Source organism: Rhyacophila brunnea, unplaced genomic scaffold (genome assembly GCF_057557595.1).
Source record: "Rhyacophila brunnea isolate RB1 unplaced genomic scaffold, BYU_Rbru_1.0 scaffold_13, whole genome shotgun sequence".
In the NCBI taxonomy this organism is placed as follows: domain Eukaryota; kingdom Metazoa; phylum Arthropoda; class Insecta; order Trichoptera; family Rhyacophilidae; genus Rhyacophila; species Rhyacophila brunnea.
The window spans coordinates 32,557,316-32,576,548 of record NW_028232785.1 but is presented as its reverse complement, the minus strand read 5'-3'; positions in this window follow the sequence as shown (position 1 = coordinate 32,576,548).

Genomic DNA, 19,233 nt, shown 5'->3' with positions numbered 1-19,233 from the left:
CCTTCTTCCGCGTCTGAGGTATGCCATTTCGGGCTCCCTCATGTTGACGTCTAAATTGCTTCTGGAGTGACCAACGTACGATGTCGTGACGCGAGCTTCTCCAAGCTCATCTTGTTTACTATCTGAATCTGAAAATGGATGGTTTACTAGACCATCGGATGCCTATCGTGGCAATTAAGCGGTGACGATAAGTGTGGTATTCTGAAAGACATATGCACAAGTGATGCAGCTTGAAGGGGAACCGCGTGAAGCGGGCTCGGACCTCTCTCTGAAAATGAATTTATTATACAAGAAAATACCATTCATTGCCACGTTGGCTTATTGAACTACCATTAAAATAATAAATTTCTGTTTGGGCGCGCAGAAGTTTATATTTATCATGAATCTATAACCTACTAACTTTGTTCAGGGTTGACCGGCGGACGGGTCCATCCCGCCGAAGGCTCTGACTTCGAGACTACATTAATTTATACAATGACCACCGTCATCTGTATGTCATCGGGAGGTTCATACGCCAACGCTCAAACCCTTTGGTTTCGCAACTGCGGAGCTGCGCAGCACACATGGATCTCCCGAGGACGACCTTAATCATACTTATATCCTAGGCTGCTAACTACTCCTACTTCATTAGGGTAGACGTCCACCGAGCAACTCTGCCAGTTCCTCTTGTGCCTTCGTAGCAGTCGCTTCCCTGACGCTGCTTAAAAACTAACTTGCATACTTGATGCGGCAGGGTTGCGACGCACTAGAGCGATCTGATGCTGCAAGGAATTTACCCAGGGATCAGCCCGATGCACCACATCACCGCTCACCTCCAAACTTGCATTGCCTCTAATGTTAAATTTTGTGACGTGTTGAGTCACACCTCTTGTTGACCGGTCTTTATGCCGAGTCGTTATTTCCGAAAATTATTAATTCTAAATGCTTCCAGCTTATGCGGAATAAGTAACCACAAGCGTTCATATGTATTGGACAATATGAATTACTAAGCTAGTAAGAGTTGGTTCTTGAGGTCCCCACTTGAGTTTGCTTGGTCGCGCACCCTAAAAATTTGATAGAATGGACTTTTCCAGTACCTTCCTATCAACAGTCATATCACAGCGCCAGGACACACTGCTTTTCCCAGCTGGATTGACCCTCTCCCAATTACACGACTCACAACACAGAGTCCGGTGTGTAATTAGAGAATTGACCAAACAAACAGAGCAAGTGAGACTAGACCTCTCAGTTGTTTTTCTCACAGCTGCCAAGCTCTTATACTAAATGCTTTAATTAAGCTATATTTACAAGTTTACAACATCTTAGTGTCCTTCATAGCGATTTCATCTGTATCGTGAGATCGGGTGTACATCTCTGGTACAGATCTCGTTGCGTGTTCGCAACATCAAGGTTACATTGTTGGAAGAGACACACTCTTTCTACGGAGTTGTGTCGTAAATTCCATATGCATGACTTACATGCAAGCTCTACGTTTACAATAGTTGGGAAACATTACAAAGAGGTCAACTTAACTTTCATCTGGTATTCACAGCACAGGCTGTGACGCAGCACGTCTCAGACCAGCAGGAGTTCAAGCGTATTTCATGGCCGCAATGGTGCTCATTACTTGCTGTCTATCCCCTGTGGATCTCTACGTTACTGCTAGCACACGAAATCATCGTCCAGATGTAACATTATGTTGAATACAGCAATTCTGAAATTGATAACAAACTTTTGTATGCAAAACAAACAACATTTCTTACATTAGTTAAGCTTATCTTGTTACGTAGAAACGCAACTATAGTATTTCTTAACAATAATATGAGAATTCATTTTTTATAAAAAATAGAATCTTATACATTTTCATCGTGCATACCGCACAATAATTTTCACATAGTGAGTACAGTTTTTCCATGGTATTCCCATCAGGTATGGATGTCTTTGAACAGACATATTTGTGCTCTTCCCATATTGAAAGAATTTACATTTTGCTTATAAATTACTAGCAAGTATGATCATTTTGTGATTCAAGTGTACTTGTTAAGACATAAATATGGATTTTAACCATAGTTTGTGTGGCACAGACCGCTACATTATTTTTGTAAGTACCATGACCAGGTGATGATGGTACGTTCGCAGTTGCATTTTAACTACATTGTTAAATGCTAAATTATAGTAAATTTAAATTATATTGTTAAATACTAAGGGGACGGCACATGTTACCCTATTTAATAATAACTAAATCCCGGTAAGGTAGATCCTTCATCGATACGATGCAGAACGCCATATTGCGGGTGTCTCTCAGTGAAACATAATGAATGCCGTGTACCTTGGAGGGGTACATAACTTTGTAAGTTGCAAGACAACCATTCGTGTCATTCCTTTACTGATGTTCCAAGAGACGAGACAGCTTTGGTGCTATCATGTAAAACATGAAAGTTTGAACACTTATTTAACTATACTTATTATCGAAATGACAACACAGTACATAGAAGGCGCTTGATGTTACCATCCAGCTTGTGTCGAACGCAGAGGAAACTGTTGTTCGAATTCGGTACAGACATGTGTACTTAGTGCGAAGGATAGGTTATATGCTATCGCTGTACAATATGATCGTACGAGTACTTCGTTCACTATACTTATATTGAAGTGACAATACAGTATGTAAACAAAGACCGCTAGATGTGTACATATAGCATGTGTCAAACACAGAGGAATCTGTGGTATGACCATCACCCCTTTCGCCAAATGACGAAGAAGAGCATGAATGTCCTCTCTTGGAGTTCGTGGGCACGGATATACATTGCTTGGAGCTTACAAGGCTACTTGAACAAATGCAATTTTCCAGACGCAGAGCGACGTCCGTTGTCTGGGAATCATAGGTGATTCGAGGCAGTTGGGAGTGCAACCACAGAACTCTGCAAGGAACGGGGTGGTCAAACTAGACACATATGACATGTCAGGGAAGAAGATAGACTGTAGAAAAGGGGTTCACATCCACCTACCATGTGAAGTGCCCGTGAAAATGCACAGACGGCTAACATGGAGACCTTATGTGTTATAACACGATAACGGTTCCGTTAGTATGTTACTTACAATGGTGCGATCAAAACGCACTTTACTTAATTTATGGATGTTTATGCCTATGGGACAACACACACAAAAACTTAAGTAAATAAACATGTAAGTAAAATTAATACAGACTTTGAGACATCAAGAAGATTCTCTCAGTAGGTGGAATAATATCCTAGCAACACTTGATGTGCGCTTGGAAATATTATTAAGGACTACTTGCACTGAAACGACGTGCAAATTTGCATTTGTTAGTGGTTAGTAGTGATGTACCTAGTGACACTACTAGATTTTCATGCTTCCTGCATGTGAAATCTGTGTTACGCTAGAAATGAGGAATAGACAAGTCTTTTTGAAACAATGAAGACCAAATCGATGCTTGTTTATGTAAGGTCTCACCAGTTGTGCTGCTGGCTGTCTGCTTTTAGCACACTTGACTGGCTCGAGAAGACGAGTGGACAAAGTCAGCGACAAGTTAACGGGAGTGTGTAATCATTAATTGCACCTCCTGAACATTGTGTTTCGCGACGAGTGTCAACTTGAATGAGAAGTATTGGACTTGGGACTCGCATTGTCAATTACCATAAATGTTAAATCGATCCATGGTGAATTGACCCGAGTTACGTAAGTAAGAAGAAAGAGATTGAATTGCGCACTGTGACTTTGGTGATGTTCGCGCACACCGTAGGCAGGCACAAAGTGACGCAAGTCGAAACCCCAAGTTGTATATATGAGACTGTTCCTCTGCAGCAAACAGAGAGCAGTAATACACCCCTTCAACACATTACTTGCCTTGGAATGTGATAGTGACCATGGAGCAAAAGATGAAAAATGAAAACTGCGTTTAGTGAGATTTCCGTTTTCATCGAAATCTCACACAACTCCGCAACCTCACTTGAGCGAAAGTTTGCTCACCTATCGAATTCCTTCCAACGCCAACAACCGCTATTCTCCGTGTGAACGCAATGGTCAATGTAGTTGGACCAAGGTTTCACTGTACTTAACTTAGCGACAAAATCTTATGTTAAAAGACTTATGTCAAAATATACTAGACTTGTGTATATGACAAGGCACAATATGAAGTAATATATCTAACGATGATGTTGGACGAGACAATTACTAACTAATATTTGGCGATGTCCTTTATGTGAAATCGACCTAACGGCTTACCATTCAGATCACCTAATTCATAAACCAACGGAGAGATCTTAGTTAAAACTATATTTTCCACGTACCGTTGCGCGAGCTTGGTACTGAAATAATTTGCCGCATCTGAGATTCTGAAGTTCTTACGCCAGACCCTCTGGCCTACGACAAGTTCAGCATCTTTCCTTCGGAGATTATACCTTTTGGCGTTCGATTGAAAATTTTCCAGAAGCTGAGCTTGGACGATTTCAAAGACGAACGGCAAGTTCTGTATGCGATCAGCATACTGCGCACAGTCTGCTGCCGCGGGGAGAACTGAGTCTTTGGCCTTGAGATAGTCTTTTGGAAGATGAAAACGACCATCCAAGATTATCTCTCGACCATGCATGAGGAAAAAGGGGGAGTACTTGGTTGCTAAGTTTACAGATGCGTTTATCGCAGTCTGCACGCTTTGAAGATATTGCGACCAGAGTCTCTGATCCTTTCCTACTAGGATTGCCAGTGAGGTACCCACTGTCTGGTTATATCTCTCAACTGTGTTGCTTTGCGGAGAGTACACCGCATTAAGGAACAATTTGGGGATAGAATACTTCTTAATGAACGCCTTGAATTCTTTAGATATGAATTGACGCCCATTGTCCGATAGAATACTGTTAGGTACTCCATGTTTAAGAAAGATCTCCTGTTCAATGAATTTTATGATAGGTGTTGCTGTGGCTTTTCTAAGTGGGTGTAACCACACATATTTAGAAAAGACGTCGACAACTGAAAGAATATGCATGTATCCCTCCTTTGATTTTGGTAGAGGCCCTATCAAATCAATCGACAACGATTGCATCGGGCGGTCAACTTCCTTCGGATTCGACATTAGTCCCGCCGGTGCACTAGTTGTGTGTTTATATGCTTTGCATATAGCACAACTCTTAATGAATAATTTAATATCTCTGTAAATCCCTGGCCAATAGAACAGTGAGGAAATGCGCTTGAAAGTTTTGAATGTGCCAAAATGCACAGAAGCGTTTCCACTATGAAACTCTGAGATCAGTTTTGTTCTATCCGCGCCCTTGACGCACTCTTTCCAATTAGAGTCATCAAGGGGCAGATCTCCTGCCTTGAACCTGAGTAGTTTATCTCCCTCAAATTTGAATCTCGGGAATTTTTCTGGGTGAGACTTCACGTTATTGACTAAGTTCTCGAACCAAAGGTCCGGTGGGTCTGCAGTGTTGCTAGCACTAACAGATGAAATCACGACTGGATTTCTTGATAACACATCAGGGACGGTGTTAAGCCTTCCTGGACGATGTTTTATTGAGAAGTCATATTGTGAAAGTCTCGCTGCCCAGCGAGCGAGCCTACCCTGTGGGCTTTCGAGCGTCGTTAACCATTTTAAACTAGCGTGGTCAGTGATTACCGTAAACTTATTTCCCTCTAGGTATCTCCTAAAATGAAATATACTGTCTAAAATAGCTAGTAGTTCTAGTTCAGTGGTTGTGTAGTTGCGTTGAGGCTTTGTTAAGGTGCGAGAGTAAAATGCAATCGGGTGCTCGCCATCAGAAAATTCCTGCGTGAGGACCGATCCTAGCCCTAGGTTAGAAGCATCACAATGTAAAGTGAACGGACTAGCGAAATCAGGACATGCCAAGACTGGGGCTGAGGTCAGTGCGAGTTTGAGTGCCTCAAACGACGCCTGAGCCTCATCTGACCAAGTGAACGCGGAAGCTCCCTTGCGCACACTTGTCAAGCCTGTCAAAGGACTCGCTACCTTGGCAAAGTTGTCTATAAACCTCCTATAATATGAACACAGTCCTAAAAACGATTTCACGTCCCGAGAATTCTTGGGAACGGGAAAGTTCCTGACGCTGTCAAGTTTCACTGGATCACAGTGTAATCCCTCCTCATTTACTACATAACCTAGGTATTTTAGTTCTTTTCTGCAAAATTCTGATTTAGAGAAATTTATAGTCATGCCTGATTGTTTAAACTTTTCAAAAACGCGATCTAGTAACTTCATGTGGCTATCAAAGTCTTCAGATATCACTATCACGTCGTCAATATAACAGAAAACCTTGGCCTCGAATTCCGGGCCGAACAAACTGTCAGACAATCTTTGTAACTCCGCGCTCGAGTTTTTGGTGCCAAACGGCATGACGACAAATTCGAACAAACCTCTGCGCGGAACCACAAAAGCCGTCTTTCCGCAAGAGTCCTCCGTTAGAGGAATCTGCCAAAAGGCCTTCGACAAGTCTATTGATGAAATAAATTTTGCGTCTCTTAAATTATCTAATATCTGCGAAATATAAGGCAACGGATAACTGTCTGGGACTGTGATCGCGTTCAGTTTGCGCGAATCCAAACAAAATCTCCCGGTGCCATCTTTTTTTGGCACGATTAAGATCGGATTGCTCCACGCGGAACGTGATCTCCTGACTACTCCAAGCTTGAGCATATCGTCTAGCTCATTCTCTAAAGTAGCCTGTTTTGCAGGGGAAAGCGGATAATAGCGTTGTTTGATTGGGCCCCCATTGGTTACAATGCGGTGCTGAATCAAGTGGGTCCTCCCCAAACCACAACGTTCGAAGGAAATCGACTCAAATTTTTCTTTAACCGAGGCTAGCTGACTGTGTTCTACTTCTGATAAGTTAATTGAATTTTTTGATGTGATAGAATTTATTTTAAACGAGTCATGATTACGATTCTTGTTAAGATAGACTATTTCTGGTGCTATGTTGAACAACTTCCAAAAGTCGATGCCCAGAATGACATCGGGTTGGAGGTTAGGTATTACGGTAAAGTATACAGTTTTCGTTTCGTGGCCTACTTTAACTGGTATTTTTAAAGCGCAGAATGCGGGCTGGACTGTACCATCCACTGATTCAATCGAAATTCTAGACTTGTATAACTTAAATCCTTTCTCGAGCAAGGTGGCGGCAGCATCCTTACTTAAGCAGGAAAGAGAGGCACCGGAATCTAATAGACCCCGTGCCCCAATACCTCCTAACCAAAACTTCAAAAAAGGTCTCTCATCCACATACTCTTTTTTGCAAATAGGAGCGACTAACTTATCGTTCCTAAAAAAATATTTTGTATAGTTAACTATATCTATCCACTCTCTTTTACGTACTTGTTTGGACGGTCTGAGAGAATGGATGGCTACTCGTTTTTTGACGAGCCGCTGTGCTTCCTGGAAGTGCATGCGTGCTGGCTCCTGATAGACTGTTTGTCATCACTACCAATTCTCACTGACTTCGGTGAATGCGTGTCACTGCAACACGCGGCATGCTCGTTGCAACTGGAATTGTTGCGCGATTTGCTGAGCGGTTTACAGTAACGTGCGTTATGCTTATGTTTCTGAAACCGGTCGGAACTAATTCTGATATTATCATTAACCGAAGTCGAAGGATGAGCGTGTATTGCCGTAACTTCGCGTTCTGAAGGGTTGGTCGAAATGAAAGAGATTGGAGCCAACTTTGATCTCTCAATGTCGCTACAAACTCTTACTAACTCAGTGAACGTCTTGGGCTTTTGCAGGCTGACACCTGTGCGAATGCGTTCTACCATTCTGCTCGTGATTATTTCCATTAAATCACTAACAGAGTATGCAGGTCTCAATCTACCCGCTAGCAATCTCATATCAAGTATGAAATCGCAGGCTGGTTCCTGCTCTTTTTGCCTTTTAATTAACATACTCTCAACCAACGCGGCGCCGACCGTCGACCCTTCGAATTGTAAATACAAAGCTGATTTTAACTCCTGCCATGTATTTACTTCGCTTTCCACCAAGCGGAACCAACCCAAAGCTCTACCCTGTAATATCTCTGAAAAGTACACCATCATTGTAGTGAATGATAGCCCACGATTTCTCATAATGTCCTCGACTCTTATGACAAAGTCGTGAACTGGTGTAGAACCGTCATATTTAATGTGCATTGAATTTAGCACTTTGTAATTAATAGCAGGTTTTATTTCTACTATTTGAGAAAATGACGAGAGTGATTCGAAATCCTCAGCTTTTTCCTCAAGCGGTCCGGGACATAGCTTACTATTCCATATCTCCGCCTGCTCCTGCATTTGCGAGAGCTTTTTACTGGGTTGAATACCCCTGGCTTCTAGCGCTGACCTCAGGGTGTTCGCCTTGCAGCTTTCCCTGATGCCAATTGCAACGTTGTTAACGTTCGACCAAACCATCTTGAGAAGGCGAAATACGACTAAACGAGTAATCTTATACTAAATGAAAGATGACGCGGATGTCTACATCCATACCATAATTTAATTGCTAGCTGTGTACTAGCTATCACATATCTTTTTACGGGATATGAGTATTATTTGTTGCTATACTAAAACGTAAATGCACCAAGCCACAACGAACAACCACCGACCTATACACTGATCGAAACTGAGTAAACAAACTGGCACACAATTTACAGAGAAATACAATAATAATTATCCTGAAATAATTTCATTGTAAAATTATTCTAATCCTACCTATGACTAAACATAGCATGACGTAACTACAATGACATCACACAATTCTTAACCGAATATTCTGGAATGACCCGCACTACAAATATTAAAACACTCGAAATTAATTACGGCACGGCGCTGTGAAGTTTTGTGAAAAGAAAAAAACATTCCTTCGCGAGTCGATGTTGTTTTTGCCTTGTTTTGGCAAGAGGTGAGCGCTCGTGAATTTTGTAACAAAAAGTTGTTACGAAATTACGATTTCCACTGAAATTGTTATTTGGATCGAACCAAAAAATAAATTTTACCATTAATCTGAGGACGCACAAGATATGCTATGTGACCAAATGGAAACAATAGTCTGACTATCTTGTAAGTTTTCATTCAAGCTAATCTTTTTATAGACGAGAATTCATTTAAGTAATTACAGGAAGACTTAGCTTTGATTGAGAACGTCGAACATCGTCGTGAACTGGGCGGCCACGCGACTTCAACGTCTTATCCATCATCCTTCAGAAGCGACTTCACGTTCCTCCAACGTGAAAAATCCTAGAGTGCCTCCTGGGTGTATGGCAGGGAATGAAAATAAAAACGTCCTCTCCGTCGTCTTTCACCATTAGTCTCAAGTTTCCTGACTTGATTATGATGATTGATATCCACGAACATGTGCTTTTCAATAAATTCTATAACAGTATATTGGAAGGCACAACATGTTAATTATACAAAAGCGCGTTAAATGATTAACGCAAAAGTTATAAGTGTGCATGGATTGCACAGATAAACGTGGATGTGAGGCGGATGTTGGATTCTAACCAACCATCCATGCGGGTAGAAAGCGGATATGCTCCCTCAAAAACTTCACACTAGTTCACAGCCGACAACGTGTCGTCATTTATTTGATAGTATCAAATAAATAAAAATTAATTTCCACAATGCAGAAACGTTTTCAAAACCACACTAATGTTACTATTATCAATACTAAAACTGAGTAAAGTTAACTAAGTTACTATGGCAGAGCGCAAGTAATGTGCGTCCTGCTATTGTGAATGTTCAACTAGAAGTTCCCGCATCTTTTTCAAGAATGCGCGCAGTCGCTCACTTCTCAAATACCCAACCACAAATGTTCCGTGATTATAGCACATTCCAGAACCGCTCGGCTAACCAAAAAAATGCACTACGGAAGAAATACATACAAGTATAACATATAATATGATTGAATGCTGGTGACAAAAACTCTCGCAAGGCACCGGAAACATGAAACCAACTTCACCGTCCAAATCGCGTTGGAGGCGCCAATGTAACATATTTGGAGATAAATGGATATTTTATCTACAGATATTTAACAAGAAATTTAGATCGGTACATATTTGGAATAGCTTTACCTACATCAGACTTATACTTCTGAAGCCGCTCGTTCCGACCTCGCTCTCTCGTCCACCTAACTTTGCCACCTTCTGGTGTAGAACATGAGAATTTCTTATCAAAGGGAGTGGATCCGACCGCTATTTGGAGCAGCTAAACCCACGCCGGGAAGCAACTCCCTTGGCGTGGATTCCCAGACTCACCAGGAGTCTGGAGTTAGGCTTGCACGTTTCCTTCAACCTTTGAGGTGCCCCCGTCCAACAGGGTTGGACGCCAGCTAGCTTTTCTTTGGGAGGGAAACAGCTGCAAAAGACCATGTGTTTACTGGGACTCTAGGTTGATAAGTGAAAGAGGTTTCAAAGTATGTCGCTGAAATGCGGTTACATTTAATGAGAGATTATTTCAGCGATGGTTTACAACAAGATTATAAAGAAGTGGGACGGAGGCCCTCACAGGAGCGTCTCCGTCACCAGCAAATTGCACTAACCTAGACACAATTTATAATTACATATTTACATGCATCGAGCCCTCCTTAACGTCCTTCCATTCCCAAGTCCAAGGGGTGTATTCCCGGGTGAAGATGACACCAACACTTTACCCTTCGACACGGGTATGGAAATATGCCATCCATTGTTGAAGCGTGTGCTCCTAACACGACCGCGTTGCGCGGCACGAGCGCGTCCGCCCGGTAGAACGTTTGGAACCCGAAGAAGGAAGTTGCCTCCCACGCACTTGTGTTCTCGCCCCCGCCGCTACGTCCCCCCCACCTTGTCTGCTCCGGCCGTTGATTATTTGCAGCCAGCATGAGTTTGGTGTTGCCAGTTAAGAAAGTATATTTATGGTTTCTTTAGGTGACGAGTTCATCGCGTTACATTATTCACCATACAATTGATCACAATTTTAGATAATCGCATTCATTATTGCTTTATATTCGAATTTATTGTGATATATAAATTACCATATTTAAATATAGGTACCTTTTCAAAAGATTTATATACCTACTCAATACTGTCTCAAAATATTTGTTTTAGCAATCGCCAATAACTCGAATCTACTCCGCATTTAATAAACGAAACAAGTATGGCCGAATTATAATATAATAGTTCCTTATGAAGTTTCAAAGATGCATTACAAAATCAAACCTTCAATGTAAGACGGCATCAAGGGAAGAAAACGGCACATATACCTACGTACAATTGAACGTACCTGATGTATTTGCCTGTTATCTGAATTCTAACAACCCGGTTCAGGGTATTCATCATCATATAATGGGTGTGATATATCTTCAATGATCTCGCGCTTGACGACAGCTGGTTGATCATCGGATGTCTTATCAGAGAGTTCCGCTATAAGGTACTGAAAGAAGCATTATTACATTTTGTAAACACAGTAAAACCAGTTTCAGTTCACGATACATCCATACAATGGTGTATAATAATTACATTTAACGTGAATTAGTAGATAACCTAACTTATATCACACGTATGTATCATAGCTGTCAAATTGTATAAACATGTAATTTTTTGAAACAAAGTTTAATATTCACTTTATGTTCCTACATTGTATGTAAAAAAGCCACAGTTTACAATATTAAGCTAATCATTGTTGTTCTCAATCTAAAGTGATTGTAAAGGAATTTAGTTTCCAAAAACTAACCTCGAAATTGCAACTTGAATCGTCCGCATTCTCTTGCGTTACATGAAAGCGAGGGTCCGGGTTGTTTCGATGGCTAGTCAGCGTGTCAAACAAGGGCTTGCCTTCTATATCGGAGTGTTCTCCATCACATTCTTGCTTTACATCCATGTTAAGGGTATATATTCCAGAAGCAACGTGTTACGTGACAGACAGGATCCATTTGTAATGTTAGAAAAGTGTTGCCACATTACTGAAAACTATTTTCCGTCGAAACTAATATTTAATAGGTCATTACCGACTCAAGTAGAAATCCGTTAATTCACAACGACTGGTCCTACTTTTTCCGCCCCTCCCGTTTTTCGTCAATGGATGAAATGTTATTGTTCTATAGAGTGCTTATACTGAGGCGTCTGTCGTGTTAACACAGGGAAAAGTTCGATTCGAATAGTTACGTGATAAATAATAGACTATAATTAATACACCTACAAATGTAATGCATAGATCAATGCTGCATATCTTTTGCAAATTGATATTACCACCGGTTTTTTTGTGAAGGACTAGTCTGATTTTGACATCTAATGAATTACGGGAATGTATATTATTTATACCTGATTTATTAATATTTGTGATTTGAGATTTTTAAACTTAATTCAATTTGAAACAAGAAAGGGAGAATCGAAAGGGAGAAAGATGGCGATGAATAGGTACAATAACACTTGACACACTTCAATAATATGAATGAAGTATTTGTATGTTTTGTTGTCAAAACAAAACAATGCAGAAAAATGAAAATGAGCATTTCCTCAATCATAACGAGACCAGCGCATCTCAAAATTCAAATGGCAAAATAGCCCATCTGCATTTTTTCTATTTTCAAGTTTTCTTCTAAAGATGTTAAATAATACAATAATAATCTTTAACGTGGCAAAGAAGACATCTGTAAGTGCAATACAAACCAAATGCCACCCGTATTTTGAGCCAGGGTCACGGACATTAAATTTAGGTGTGATTTGCACCATGCACGGAAAGACAAGGCAAAGTATTAAGACATGGCCCTTCGACAATGTCTTATCCGTTATACTTACTTTTGATCCTTGACTGAATGGGTAGCAATTTTATTAAGTGTCCCTACTTTATTGTATTAATAGATCTGATTTAATATAAAGGTTGAAAATAACAGTGCAGGTATACATTAGTGTGTATTTTTTGACATTGGTGATTACGAGTTTAGTACCTATTGCTTGTAAATATCGAAACGCAAAACCCGAGTGGAAAAAAACTTCTCAAATAGAATAGTAGGTACATAACTTAAATCCAAAAAAACACAGTTTATTGTTTGATAGCTTCCACGGAATAGATGTCTCAGAATTTCGGCCATTGATAATAAATAATAGCGTATTCTGGCAACACTTCTCTAAAAAGGTACCTTGGATGGATCCTGTTTGTCACGTTCTTCCTGACATATTTACCATTACAATGGACGTAAAGCGAGAATGTGATGGAGGACAATCTGAAGAAGAAGGCAAGCTTTTGTTTGATACGCAGACTAGCCACCCAATAAGCCCGGAAGTTCGCACTCATGTAAAGCAGGAGAATGCCGACGTTTCAAGTTGCAATTTCGAGGTTAGTTTTTTGAAACTGATTTTTTTAGATCGGAAATAACAACGATTGGTGTGTAATAATAAAATGTTTCTTTTTTTACAAACTGCGTAGGAACATACGATGACATAAATATTGTTTCAAAAAATGACTCGATTATACTATTTGACAGTTACGATACATTTGTGACATGTTAGGTAGGGTCACCTACTTACTAATTGAAGTAATTATAATAATTATTAGTATACATTGTTATATGCATATTCTATAAAGTTTTCACATTTTGAGGTTAGTTTTTTGAAACTGTTTCCTACGTCGTCTTTCACAATCAATAATTTGGAATAACAACGATAAGTATAAGATTATATTACAATGTTGCGTTTTTGACAAAATATGTAGGAACATTACAATGATATTAAACTTTGTTTCGAAAAATACAGGGAATGGTGCCTTTCATAACTTTCTTTTTAGACTAAACATAACCTGACCTTATCTTATCTAACCTAACCCAACCTTAGTGTGTGATAATGATGCATCCAGCGTTAACGAAGCCGTAATATTTTTCGATCAATAAAATATTTAAAGTTATGCCATTCATGCATTCAATATTATTTTAGATATTTTGTTCCTAGAATAATTTTGGTTAGACAGGGTTTAATAGATTTTAGAAAACTAACCTACACCATCTGTGATTTAATATATTATTAATTTAACCAAAATAAATATGACTGAAAAATTGTGCACTGTTTTTCTCGAATCGCCCATAGCATCTTTTATATATTATTATCCTAAGAGATTAATATGATGTGATGTTAAGGGTACCTAAATAGGATCTACAAGGGGGTATCATATATAAATATATAAGGGGCAATTGGAATTATAGAATACGGAAAAGGGAATTCAGGTAGAGCGAGGAGAAGTTAGTTTCAGGAAGTGGGTCTCGATCTCCGTACCTACGCAGCTCACGTGCCATCCAACAATATAACTTACGGTTTAACTTATGGCCGAGAAGATTCTGAAATAATAAAATACTTAATGGACGCCACCCCCGGAGGGGAAAATGTCAGATGTAACAAAAATATAAGCTCAGTTAAATAAAAGGCGGCGGTAGTTATAATAAATAAATAAATATATTTTCTCAAAAGACAATGGTGAATACATCTGACATGGTAAAACAAAGAACACCAGAATTAATTGAATTTAAATAGATTGGAACGGAGCTATGGTGATCTAACTATAGAAACATAATACTAGCCACGATGTCCGGATGCTAAATACCAAAAGACCACGTGAAACGATACAGATTAATACTTGCAGTTCAACTCGATAGATGACAGTTCTTTGACATTGTTCTTTCAGGTTAAAAAGGTGCACTGAATTTAAAGTAAGCCCACCGGTTACTAAGTTCACCGGGGGGCTTACGCTAACACTGGACTCGACGACGGCTGGGTATAAAAAAGCCCTGTAATCACGCCGGATTATCTTTTTATATCATCCTTAATCGGCGGAACCTGTCAGAAAACAACGTCAGTGTTGACGTTTCGGCTGCCGTGTCGCTATGTTTGTTACAGGTCGCCGGGCGAAATGGTGTTGCCATCGCCTCGACAGATATCCTTATGTTTACTCGTTGGTTGTGTTATTTGAACATAACAATATCCCGGTCCTTGGAGAGAGAAGACCAACCCGACGAGCGGTCTTCGACTAGAGGCGTACTGGAGTGTCTTCAGTAGTAGACGTTCTTCCTAGGGCTCGTACATAGAGTGCGGGTCGGAAATCTCGGCATCTCCGTAGAATGGTATGGCTGGCCTCGAGGCGGATGTGTAGTAACAACGGCAAAAAATTTGGTTCCGTACATGGATGATAAGTGAAAATTTTGAAGAAACGTGGAGAAACCAGTAACGAGCAGGGTCCTGAGGGGAAGTGAAGTTCTAGATGTCATCGCAGGGCTTCCCTACCTAACCACAGTTCACCACGTATCTATACTAAATGCAAATTTATCTGACTAATACAAAAACCATAACGTTCCAATCAAGCAAGTATAAAAGAGAGAAATTTTAGTAAGCTTTTAACATAATTATAACCTTAAATGGTCACACAGCACATTAATCAGGATGTGACCCGTAATTCACAATGGTGAATTGTATTTCCAAATTTTACTTCAAATATTATCAAAAAAAAATAGAACAACATTTAACAGATACAACCCAAGGTTAAAATTTGACAGCATCATTTAATAGTTATTTAAGTGTATGAATTTATAAATTAAGATGCTTTAAAATCTCTTTAAAAAGTTTAAATAAAAATATTTCAATAAAACAGCACAAGAGTACTGACAGCTAAAGGCTGATGGAAAATTTTTAAAATGAGTTGAGAGAAAAAGAACCCAGTATGGTGGTAATAGAATATACTGCCGACGGGGTGATCGCGCAGTATTGTAAAAGTACAGCTGTAGTGTGACAAAGAAAATAACCACCAATAGGGTTGATTACAATTGTGAATTATAGGATACAAATATAACTTACAACTAAAGGTATACAAGGCTACGTTTGAGTTGGCGTGCGTATGAGGCTAACGGTATAATGTATCGACGACAAACGTCAATCCGTACATTTAATAAATTTAGCGAAATTCAATTACGAGAAAAGAGTACAGACTACCAAATCTGACTAATATACCAGCGGAGTTAACAACCGATCGCGGCATCTTGGATGTCCGGAATGCAAAAAATATATAAAAGTAACGTGAGCTGATGATCTAAGCTGTGTACTGAATTACGCGTAGATTTCTATTAATTACCAAAACAAGCGAACGAAGAGAGGAAGAAAAAAAACAAAACGAGTGAAGCTCCGCGATAAGTAAATTTAAATAAACTACGTTAAAGGTCTACGATTGCGGTACGAGACTGTCGTAGACTTCAACAAACACGGTTCAATCTTCGAGGTTACTCTATCTTAACTAACTTAACCTAAAATATAGTTACCACACCGTGAACGCTAAAATGAACTCGATCCCGCAACACAAGAGACTACTCGTGGTACACTACTCTTCCGGGTGCATTATTTCATGCCTGGGAATGCACTAGTCCCAAACCTGAAATCCTTCAGAGGTGGCCTCGGATAATAAAAAAAAATAAAGAAGCTAAAGGAAACGCTACAAGCAAAACAGACAACTGCAAAGGCACCAGTATCGCGACGGAAGTTAAATGTAATTAATAACCAATATAGGTTATAGCGCAACTCACATTCAAGTGAGGGCTATATAAAAAAAACAAATAAACTAACATGCAACAGGTTCCGTATAACTAACGGCCAAGAGAATTTACACTAAAGATTGGTTCCTTATCAATTCAATCCAGGCAACGCCAAAAATAACCTTCAATCATCAGAGCGCACTGGTTTCCACACGTCAAGCACGGAAACCAGCCGCACGTGTGCAAAAAGGGCAAGCCAAACGCCCTCCCTTTAGGACACAATTCAACTGCTAGAAAAATAAAACCACCTGCCTTGGGAACCATCTTCCGCACCCAAGGTCTTTGAGAAAAAAGACGCCATTGGATTTCGATCCATTCCAATGGACGTACAGAACGCAGGCTAGCAGTTAAATTAGAAACTCATCATCTTCGACTCTTCCATCCTTCAAATAAAAAAATAAAAAAAAAATCTCCCACCATCCTGGATTGAATTGAGCGCGACTAAGCTAGGATACATCTTAGTTAAATATAAAAATCATTACAATAAAATCAAAAAAAATCACACGCCAAAACAAGTACAATAGCAAACCTTTCAAACAAATAGAGCAGTAAAAGCCTGAGTAAAAATATCTGTAAAAAAAAATCACATTGAGCAGTAGTATCTAACAGTAGATTCCCGCCGAAGATCGACAACTCCTCCGCCCAAGAATGAAATGCCGCCTCCCGAAGTGAGAGCCCTAAAGCTTGTTTTAAGCGTCGATTGATTTTTCTTGATTAACTTGAAATCTTGATAATAAATTGCTTGATAAACGGTATAGGGTACTTCTCCGCTCCGGGAAACTGCAAGACAGGGTCTTCATCTGGGCTGGATTTGGTAGTTGAAGATCCACGAACAAGAACCACTGCAGACGAACATCTGAAACCCACAAAATAAGATCTATAGTATGATGTAAAATAGCGTACAATAGCCATAACATATATAAAAGGCAAAATTACTGCTGCTATGAGAAATTTCAGACTTCTAAATATCACAAGACTTTGAATTGTTAAGTAATAATGCTATAAAGAGGCAAGATTAATTAACCTAGGGTAGATATCACAATTTAATACATATAAAATTAAAACACTGATTCCTTTTTAAACAATAAGATGGTAATAACAATTAAAAATATTAAATTCATTTTGATATGTTTGAAAATTGTAATTGTACAAAATAAATGGAAAATTACAATATTGATTCTGTGTCATTGTTGAATCACAGTAAATAGCAAGTAGCCATTATATTGTATAAGTTGGCTTGCAATTAATTTGAAAAAAAAAAAAAATAGTTACAAAAATATAACAATATACAAAACACTAAACAATGTCCAACCGCAGACGGATTGTCGCAGAAGATCAAAAAAATAGATCTATAGTTGAAATTGCAACCGCAATGAGTACCCCGCTGACTTTAAAAAGAAAAAAAAACTCGAACCCACAAACAGGCAATAAAGCAAAAGGAAGTTAAGTTGAAAATAAAATGGCAAAAATTTAATATTAATAATTAGAATCAAAAGGATAGAATAACAAACTTTAGTTAGTGTCACTGTAAGTTTAACCAAAACTGAATTTAATAACGTTTTACTGGAATTTTGAAATATTTAATAGGTATAATTGTTTAATAGTTCAGAAAAATTAGAAAAAGATGACAATATACTATTGTTATTGATGTTAAGTTCCGAACAAAAGATTCTAATAATTTGATTTAATAATAAACTTTAGTTTTGCACAAAAAAAATAGTCGGAACGTACTAGGATAATAAACTAAAGGTCAAAGTGTACACAACTTATGAAAGATTACTAAAATTGAGCTTAATTTTCTGAAGGAAAAGGAATTTTACTGTTTCAAAATATCTTTGACGTGAAATCGGCCGACAGATCTTCCATTAAGATCGCCTAGTAAATACACAGTAGGAGAAATTGTCTGCAAAACAATGTTTTCAACGAACCTCGGAGCCAATTTGTGTGAAAAATATGAGGCCGCTTTAGATAAAACAAAATTTCTCCTCCAGACAGTATCACCAGGGTCAAACTGAACCCGTTTTCTGCGTAAATTGTAACGCTGAGCACTGGAATGGAAATTTTCAAGAAGCTGGTCTTGTACCATCTCGAAAATTTCCGGGAGATTCAACAGCTGGTCAGGGAAAACAGAACGGTTTGCAGCGTCTGGGGGGACTAGATCTACATCAGTCCTTCCAACCCACGTTGCGTCCATTTGCTCTCTGGATCATATTTCTCTCACTTCTGTTCAAGCCCAAACCTTAGAGTCTATTAAAAACAATTTTTTTTCCATATCTTTCGAAAATTGCGGTTTGGGTCGTACTCATTTAATTTCTCATCAAATCGAAACTACAGGCCCACCTATTAAGCAAAGGTATTATCCACTATCTCCTGCCAAACAGGCTATTATGGAAAAGGAGCTGAATGAGATGCTGGCTTTAGGTGTGGTCACTCCGTCTAATTCCGCTTGGTCTAATCCCACTATTATCGTTCCTAAGAAGGATGGTTCCGGGAGATTATGTCTTGACTCTAGAAAATTGAACGCAGTTACAAAACCGGATAGATACCCTTTACCTTACATCTCTCAAATACTAGATCATCTTCGCGATGCAAAATTTATTTCATCTATAGATTTATCTAAGGCATTTTGGCATCGGTTAAAAAATCGGTTATATTATATTTATCTACATATTCATATCGTCATCATCAGCATCACATCGACCTGAACCAATACACTGCTTAATAAAGACCTC